This window comes from Panthera onca, chromosome B3, assembly GCF_046562875.1.
Source record: "Panthera onca isolate mPanOnc1 chromosome B3, mPanOnc1 haplotype 2, whole genome shotgun sequence".
Classification (NCBI taxonomy): Eukaryota; Metazoa; Chordata; class Mammalia; order Carnivora; family Felidae; genus Panthera; species Panthera onca.
Window position 1 is genome coordinate 92,625,466 of NC_138344.1, and position 9,718 is coordinate 92,635,183.

A 9,718-nucleotide genomic window follows, 5' to 3' on the forward strand; every position below is an offset into this window, starting at 1 on the left:
AATCTTTCTTCTTATTTTGATAGATGCTCTAAATTAAAATGTGTTGGAATAGTACTGATCATTTTCTAGTGCTTACATATTATATGCTTCTACTAGTGAATAAAATTTACCTTTATCCACCCTGTATGCTTCCTGCAAATTAAGGAGGAAAAAGGGTTTTATAATATTCTAATTGTGATTCTTTCTGCTATGCTGTTTATATATCTTGTTAAGTTCTGCTTATCATCATAAATTTAGAAAATCTTTTATCAACATAAAAAAATAAAGTGAAAGTAAAGTCAGTAGGTAAATGATGTGTGGGTGGGAGAGAAAGGTGGGTTGTAGTTTGGGGCAGAAGTAAGAATTTCAGCTCCATTTAAATGTAGCTTATTAATGCAGGCTTGTATTGTTCATATGAAGTCAGTATTCCCAGTAAACCTAATTTCCCACATCATAGTTATTAAAATGTTTATTCCTTGGTATCTGCTCTCAAAATATACATAATAAAAAAATTCATTCATCAAAATGCTGAGCGGTTGTCTGTTATTTCTTATCTTTGCTTGTACATATTCTGGGCAATAAAATATCTTACTTCTTTGGTGATAAAAGAAATATTGAGATGTTGACTTTGTGCAAGTTTTTTAAATGTCGACTTTGTGCAACTTTAGTTCCTCACTTGTTGCATAGGGATAGTGTTTTCTAAAAGACTAGTTATAAGGACTAAATAATGCCATAATGCCAGTAAAGAAATTTGAGTGGTGTCTGTTACATAGAAAAAAATTTGATCATTATTATTAGATTTATTGCTGTTGTTGTTACTAGGAAATTAGACATTTGGGCTAGAGCATCAATCTAGGAATAATAAAGACAAAGGATTTAACAGAATGCCCCCTTGGGCTGCTTTCATGAGGACTCTGAGTGTGAACAGGGAGTGAAAGCTGACCCCTCACTTAAGCAGTGGACGGAACAAGAGAAAAGACTGTGAACAATTGTCTGCATTAATTCTTCACCCTTTCTTGCATGCCTGCCTCTGCCCTGCACCATTCTCCCACTCTGGGCCAGGGGCTCCGTCCCACTTCTAGTTTTTGGACGTGACCATGTCACTTGCTTTAGCCATTGGGATTTTAGCCTGCTGGGATATAAAACATAGAACAGAGCCTCAATTGTTCCAGCTAAGGCCTTTCTAGAATGGACAACAAGCCATCTAATACCTGAGTATGTAAGAGATTTCAATCCTGATCAATATATAAATTATCCCAGCCAAGACCAAAAAACCATCCAGTTCATCTGAAAGCTTGGAAGTTAAATATGTATTGTGTTAGTCACAGAGTTTTGGGTGCAGGGTTACTGCGGCAATGAATAACTAATACAGGAGCTGATGTTAGCCAGAGTGGAAACAGTGAAAAGAATGATGACCCAGGTCCTTTTTGATGGAAAAGATGATATGCAGTAAAATGTTAAAAGTATCAAGGGCCTGGGTGCTTCCCTTCCAGTGCAGTAAGGGACAAAGTACTGTGTCCCACTGCAAGATCAATCTTGCAAAATCCAGGAGGAAAATTGAGTGGCAGCAGCTTGAAAGCAGAAAGGAAAACAGGCACAAGTCCTGGGTGTGCAGCAGCGGGAAAAAGACAATGGGGAAAATAAAGCCCTGAAAAGGACCTTTGGGATCAACACAAGAAAGCCACAAGTGATTCCCCAATATTTATTCTCACAGATTTTGCATGGATCATTCTTTTTTCTTTTTTCTTTTCTTTTTTTGTTTTTGTTTTTGTATGGATCATTCTAATTTTTCAGTAGGGCAAATACCATTATTTTTAAAGTGTTCTTTCTCTCATATCACTTTCCTATCCGTTTTCATCACCAAAATCTTAAAGACTCCCATATTCTCACCATATTAATACAAAATAACCCCTTTTCTGGCCTGATCTGGTTCACTCTCTAATCATGAAATCTATTACCAGATGATTTTTTTCTAAGCTTTTATTTATTTATTTTGAGAAAGAGAGAGCCTGCATGAGGGCATAAGTGGGGGAGGGGCAGAGACAGAGTCAGAACGAGAACTCCAAGCAGCCTCCACGCTGGCTGCTGGCTCCATGCCGTCAATGCGCAGCCTCATGTGGGGCTTGATGCCGGCTCAAACTCACCAACCATGAGATCATGACCTGAGCCAAAATCAAGACTTGGTTACCTGTTTAACCTACTGAGCCACCCAGGTACCCCAACACCAGATGATTTTTAAACCAAGTTCAATCATGTTTCTTTGCTATCTAAAAATCTTTAATGACTCAGGGTGCTTGGGTGGCTCAGGAGGTTGAGCTTCCAACTCTTGATTTTGGCTCAGGTCGTGATCTCAGGGTCATGGGATCAAGGACCAGGTCAAGCTCCACACTGAGCATGTAGCCTGCTAAAGATTCTCTTTCTCTCTCCCTCTGACCCTCTATCCCACTTGCACTCTCTCTCTCTCTAAAATAAAAATAAATATTTAAAAAATAAGAATATTTAATGATAATTGCCTGTTTAATTACTTATACTTGGATCACTCTTTTACTTAAGATTCTCCACAAAATACACACAATCTCTGTTCCAGGATGGATAGATGGATGGGTGAGTGAACAGATGGGCAGATAGGCAGATTCATAGGTAGGTAGGTAGGTAGGTAGGTAGATAGACAGACAGACAGACAGACAGGCAGGCAGGCTCAAACTAAACTATTAGCTACAAGAACACGTTGATTTTACCTCAGGGTTAGAAATATAACTTAGTAGAAGTGGCTTCTTGCACATATTTCTGAATTCCATATTTGCAGCTTCACGGAGCACTAAGACTGTAATTCAGTAATCTTAACCTTGACTTCACATTGAAATCACCTGGAAAGCTTTAATAAATACTGGTGCTTGGATTCTGGATTAATCGCTATGGATATTTAGGACTTTTTAAGGTTCCCTTGGTGATTTTAACATAAGAACCACTACTATAACTGAACTATGCAAGATTGTTTTTTTTTTCCTTTCTGATCTCAACAAAGATGGCTTGCCTTAGCACACATCTAGCATTTTATTGTATAATGCAATGAGAAGTACAGAACCTTAACTTATAAGTACATTTCAGTGTGTTGGTATCTATAAAACAGAAATATGGACTGTGCACTTTCTTCTCTCCACTTCTCCACACCCCACCCCCCGCCCCCAAAGTGGAATTCTTTGGTAATAATGGCAAGAGAAAGAATGAGAATTTTGCTGCTACTGGATGCAAATTGATGGAGCCCATGTGGGCTCCAATGAGAGGAGACTTAAAAGAAGCCAACTGATTGGATGATGAGCACCAAACTGCCCCGGCCACATAAAAGTGGCTGACTTAGCACATCCAAAGCATCCTGACCTTCACAGACCATGTTTTAGCTACCCTTATTATTGCTTCATGTCAATATCACAGATTTAGAGGTCAACATGGCAGCCTAATTTCACCTGTAGGCACATCTGGAAACAGGGTATCTTAGTGGTTTGAATGAGAATACATGATTTCTGATTAGAGAAAGAACAGCTCTCCATAGGGCAAGCCAAACTATTCTTTCTTCAGACCTATTCTCAGGCCCTAAAGGGACAAATTCAAAAGACTGGATGACTGTGATTAGAATATGTAGTTCAGGTGTTTTTCTTTTTTTTTTTTTTTTTTTTAAATAACTCAACTCATCCTTCTGCTGAGCCCCCAGATAAAATTAATACAAAAGCTTTTTGGAAAAGAAGTGGATCACATGACCATAATTAGTAAGAAGAATGTGTGTGGTTGCTTAATCCCCTATCTCCATCCCCTTTACATGATCATATGAAGCTCAAGTTGCTGCTGTCCTGGCCAACCCTTTCCCGGATCTGCTAATAGCATCTGCTTTGTTGGGACTCATTCCTTCAACTTTCTCCTATACTGTAATGACTTACTCGTCCCCCAGGACCCTCCCATCAGCATTTAGAGAAGCCTCTTTTTTCTCCTTCATAATTAAACTGCCATAAATCTAGTGTCTGGGAGCCAAATTCTCAGGTCCAAGGTCCCTGATGGGGGGTAGTGGCTGTGGCCACCTCATAGGGTTCCCAGGAGTCCTCAAGGAATTAGGACTGCTAGTGCCTGACCCAGTGTCCCAGAGTTCATGAGGCAGGTACACAAATTCACCTGTTCCTGATCTCACTGTATAAGCTTCAGTGCCAAGATTATACAAACAACTAGTCAGTTAGTTACAGGTGAATATTATCTTACACAGTCACATTCAAAACTATTTTGACACTAGGATACATTTAGTCTTTTATGTTCTAAATATTTTACTCAAGTCTTCTTTCACCTTAAGTTTTTAAAACACATATGTGGGTTGTTTTTTTTTTTTATTTTTTAGAGTGCAATACACTCCCTTCTAGAACATTCCAGTCATTGTGCTATGTAGGGTAACACTAATCATCTGGAAAAGATTTTTAAAAGGCTTTCAACAAGACAGCTCTTTATTACTAGAATACAATTTTGAGTTCAACCTACTCTAAAGAAAAAAGATCACTGCAGTTTGCAACTAGAAAGCACCAATGAAACACAAAATGCTAACAATAACCCCTAGTGCCCCTAGATATACACAGAAGTTCTCCTTCATCACAGTGATGTGAGCCTTCCTAACAGACTTCTAAGTCATTCCTGATGAATGAAAACATCTCCCTGAAGGAGTCAATGTATTCACCAGACAGCTCTAGTTATCACCTGTGTTGTTATACTTTGAAAACAATATGATCATCTCAACTACTCAGTGAAAATACTGTGAAAATAGTTTTGCTAAGTGTTGCTGAGTTGCAACAAGCATTAACTTCCATTAGTATGTGTAACTATTTAAAAGTATCACTGTTAATACCATAGCATCCTATAACACTTTTACTGAATCTTCTGAATGTTATAGCCCCTGGATTTGCTGTTGTGAATAATCCACCTCACTTTGCCAGATACAGAAACAGTTCTAGGGCACCTTTTCTCAAAGTAGCAATTCTAGAAAGGCCCATCATTTCCTCCCTACTGTCTTTATAAGAGCATAATTTACCAACAGCCTGGAAAAGGCAGCTCTATACACTTCATGCTCCACGTTTCTGGGTAAAAGAATTCGAACCAGGATGGGAATTCTGACCCAAGTTGGACCAATGAGATTGTCTCCCCCAAAATTTAAAATTGGGACCCAGAGAATGAGTCAGTCAATTATGGTTAGCAAGCAAAGCAACCTTGTGAGAAAGTAGTGAGTCAACAAAAAAAATCCAGTCTGCAAAAAGGGAAAGCAGACTGTCTTGGTTATCTGTTGCCACATAACAAATTACCCCAAAACTCAGGCCTTAAAACAACAAACATTTATCATATCAGTTTCTGAGGGCCAGCATTCTGGGAGTCATTTATCTAGGTGGTTCTAATCCAGGGTCTTTCATAACATTGTAGTCAAGTTGTCGGCTAGGTCTGCAGGGATCTCAAAACCAGACTGGCCTAAAGGATCTGCTTCTATGCTTCTTAACATGAAGCAACATTGTTGGCAGGCTTCAGCTCCTCCTGGGATGAGACCCTTAAGGGGCTTGGTTCCTTGCAACACCACATGGACCTTGCCATAGGTCTGCTCACTACATGGCAGCTCACTTCCCCTGGCACCAGTGATGTGCACAAGTGTGTGAAAGAGAGAACACATCTAAGATGGAAGCCACAGTCATCCTGAAACCTAATCTTAGCAGTGAAAGTCTATCTCTTTGGCTGTGTTACAATTCTTGGAAGTGAGTTACTAGGTCCAGCCCAGACTAGATGAGAAGAGGTTACACAAGAGCATGAATACTATGAGGGAGAATCACTGAGAGCCATATTAGAAGCAGCCTTCTACTCTCTACACCTATGGCTCCCAATAATTCACATCTCTGTCACATGCAAAAGTCTTCATCTCCTTCCTCCCAAACTACTGAGAGTTTTATACTGCTATAGTATCAGTTCGAAATTCCAGAATCCTGTCATCAAAATTAGGTCCAGGAATTGATGGGACTTCTCAGGCGAAGTTCCCTAAGTACAGCTCTTCAAATTCAATACCTCATGATCAACAAACCTTTGAAATTAAAGTTATCTGTCCCCTCTACACACACACACACACACACACACACAATATACAATGGAAGCTGAGTATTGAAAACTGCTATACACATTCCTGTCCAAAAGGGAACTTATGGGATACACAAAGGAGTCAATGGTCCACGACAGTTCTGAAATCCAGCTGGGCAAATGTTGGATATTCCTTGATTAGATTTCAAGGCCTGGAAATAATTTTCCCTGGCTCTCACCTCTACCTTCTCAGTTCTTTATTCTGCCCTCTGAGTCTTCCTTTTGTTGTGAAAAATAGCATGTGTTTACAGCTAAACAACTATCACAGTCTCTTTCCTTCCAGTATAATTCTGGGATTCAAAAGCCTCTCCTCTGTTTAAAATTATCTCTGTCCCCCCAAGTCCAAGCTGGAAATATACCTGCATATGTAGCTCTTTTGAAAACTTTATGGGTCCACTCTGAATCATCTTGGGGTTCACTCCATTAGACACACTCACAAATCTTGAAATACGCTTTTCTCTCCCTTGAGCCTTGGCTGAAACAAAAGAGACACAATGCTCTTAAACTGCCTAGAAGCACTATAGTTTCATTGAGAGGATCTGTGAGAAGCACCATTAATCTCTTTAAAGGGCGCTTTGTGTTACTGACTAGTACCCCAGGGCATGACCTTTGATCTTTCTGAGATCTTAACAGTTTTGCCAGTCAGATCCTTTGCTTCATCTTTAAATCTCTGTCCTCCAGGCAGTACCCTGGATTTGAATATTGATCAAAACCCATCTCTTAATTTTGGCACCAGTAGCCATCTGGAAAAACAAAATTTTTAAAACTATCAGGTCTTGGCTCCTTTTAACTTAACATCCTTCTCTCAATTTAATTCTCTCCCATTTTACTATATAAGCTACAAGAATAAAGCAGACAGCATTTTCCACATGTTGCTTAAAAATCTCCTGAGCTAGGTCACACAGTTCTTAAAGCACATTTTCTACTTTTCACATACTACAAGCAACAATGTTGCTAAGTTTTTGGCCCCTAACAAGAATTCCCCTTTCCTTCCGTTTACTGCCAGCATTCACCTTCAGCCTTATAAGAGGACAAAACTTTTCTATTAACAGCTTCTTCGAGGCACTCTAGAATTTCACTAGATTTGCTCAAATTCCAGTTCCACAGCCACTCCTACATTTTAGGTTTTCACCATGGCAGCACCCCACTTCTAGGCACCAAATCTGTATTTATTATCTGCCGCTAGGTAACAAATTATACCAAAAATTAGCAGCTTAAAACAACAAATGTTTATGTTTATTCGCTTACAGTTCCTGGAAGTCAGGAATCAGAAGCAGTTTGGCTGGGAAATTTCGGCTCAGAATATCTCATGATGTTACAGTCAAGCAGTCAGCTGAGGCTGCAAACATCTCAAGGTTCAACAACTCAACTGGGGATGAGGTATCCACTTACAAGCTCATGTGTTTATTAGCAGGCTTTCGGTACTCCTAGGCTTTCAGACTGAGGTCTTCAGTTTCTCATAGGTGGTTGCACTGAGGACCTCACGTCTTCACCAGTTCAACTGGGCCTTTCCATATGGCTACTCAAAACGTGGCTCTTTGTTCTCGCCAACACAAGTGTTCTGAGAAACAGGAAGAGAGCACATACCCAACATTGAAGTCACCACCTTCTTAAATCTAACCTCAAAAATGACATCCCATTTACTTCCACCTTTAGAAGTGGGTCAGTAAGTCCAGGCAACACTCAAGAAAGGAAGATTACAGAAGGGCCAGATATGTACAGATGACAAATACCAGGAAGGGAGGGTCATTGCAGACCATTTTAGAGGTTGCCTACCACATACTCCCAAGATGAGAGACTACGATGTGGCAAGAGAAAAGGAAAAATCATCTGGTGGTGTTATGCCCTGAATTCATGATCCCCAAATACCGCCAGGGAGCTGAGTCCGATGTAAAAGCAAAAGAGCCTTTATTTGAGCTAGCTGGAGCTCAATCCCCTACCTGCACCAACTCAGCTGTGAGATACGAGGGAGAGAGAGTGAGTTTCAAAAGGACAAAGGTTTTATTGGGGCCTAGGGGCAGTTGGTGAGGTAATGGCTGTGGCCTCAGCCGATTGGCTGGGGAAGGGTCAGAGTCCTGTTAGGCAGGTGAGCGGGAGGTTACTCAAGGGGAGGAGGCGTGGTCAAGGTGAAGGACACAGAACAAGATGGAGCTGGCCGGCGTAGGCCCGCCCTTTCAGTGGATTTCCAGTATAAGAGATGTCTATTTCCAATAGGTGCATTATATGCGATTTCTCCGAACACCTAAGATAAATATACCTACTCTTAAGCAACGTTGAGTTTCTGATCCTTACAACCAAATTTTTCCTAAACTGTATCCTATTTTCTTGCAGACTCTGTACTCCACCATTATGAAACTGAAAGCAAAAGTAATATACACCTCTATAATCTAAACAAGACTCAGAATGTCTGAACTGACCTGCAGATTCTGTAGATCAGGCATGTTCGTGTTCTGCTGACCCTGTCAAAAAAAAAAAAAAAAAAAAAAAAAGCTCTCTGCCAGCACATTAAAGACAGCACACTTACATTAGAGGCTGCACTTTTAATTTCTGTGACATGTAATGAGGCAGTCTAACTATTCAGAATATTTTATTAGGTCATAATGTGTTAAATGTGGTTTAATCAAGAGCTGCCATTAGATAGCTTCTCAATGAACTTCAGATGTAAGATGATCACATAACAAGTCATCTATGGAATGCCTCTGAAACAGTGTTAAGAAAGATGGGCCAGTTCTGCAATATAAGCAATATTACCCTCATAACTAGTAATAATAATGATGAAGATAGCTAATATTTATTGAACACACACATAAGATTCTCTTACAGCTCAAGATAGCTATACTGGAAATGCCCATCATTTTATACTCTTACACACGCCCACTCTTTTTTAGAAAACTTACACTGAGAAAATACAACTTGCATTGTATTGATTACTACATGCTAATCTCTGAAATATTACATTTAATCTTCACAACCCTATATGAGAGCTACCAGTATTATCCCAATTTCAAAGTGGGGGAAACTGAAGTTTAGCAACCTTGAGCAACTAGTCCAAGGTCAAATAGCTTACATCTGGACAGAACTAATCCTGGGTGGTCCCCTCTCACACTCTATCAGGGATAGTCTGTGGGGTCAATCATTATGGCAAAAAGAATGGTGTGTGACTTCTGACACTAGGTCATAAAAACCATTTCAGCTTCTAGCTTGCTGTATTGGATTCCTCATTCTGGGAGAAATCAGATGCTGTACTTTAAGAACACGTAAGAAGTCATAAGAAAGTCATGTGGCAAAGAGCTGAGTCCTCCTAAACACCATCACCTTGCCAGGAATGTTAGTGAGCTTCATTGGAAGTGAGTCCTCCAGCTCCAGTCAATCTCTCAGGGGACAGTAGTCCCAACTAGGATCTTGATTGTAACTTAATGAGAGACGTCAAGGCAAATTCCTGACCCACGAAAACTTCAGGGTAATAAATGTTGCTGTTTTTCAAACCACTAAGTGTTGAGGTTTTCTGTTACACAACAACAGGTAACTAATATAGCAATGAAGCTGAGTGCTGCCTCAAGTTCTCTCATGGATTGTAGTCAGGAATTTGCTAAAACTGAGG

At 40.0% G+C, this 9,718-nt stretch overlaps 1 long non-coding RNA gene across 1 annotated transcript in view; it reads left to right on the forward strand.

The window, feature by feature from the left end:
* The window catches only part of LOC144616530 (uncharacterized), a 55,573-nt gene extending 46,172 nt beyond the window's left edge, over positions 1–9,401 (forward strand). Inside the window, exons 3-4 of the long non-coding RNA XR_013555892.2 lie at positions 7,368–7,497; positions 8,449–9,401. This is a non-coding gene — a long non-coding RNA (uncharacterized LOC144616530). The remainder of the gene's footprint in view (positions 1–7,367; positions 7,498–8,448) is intronic.
* Positions 9,402–9,718: the final 317 nt, after the last annotated feature.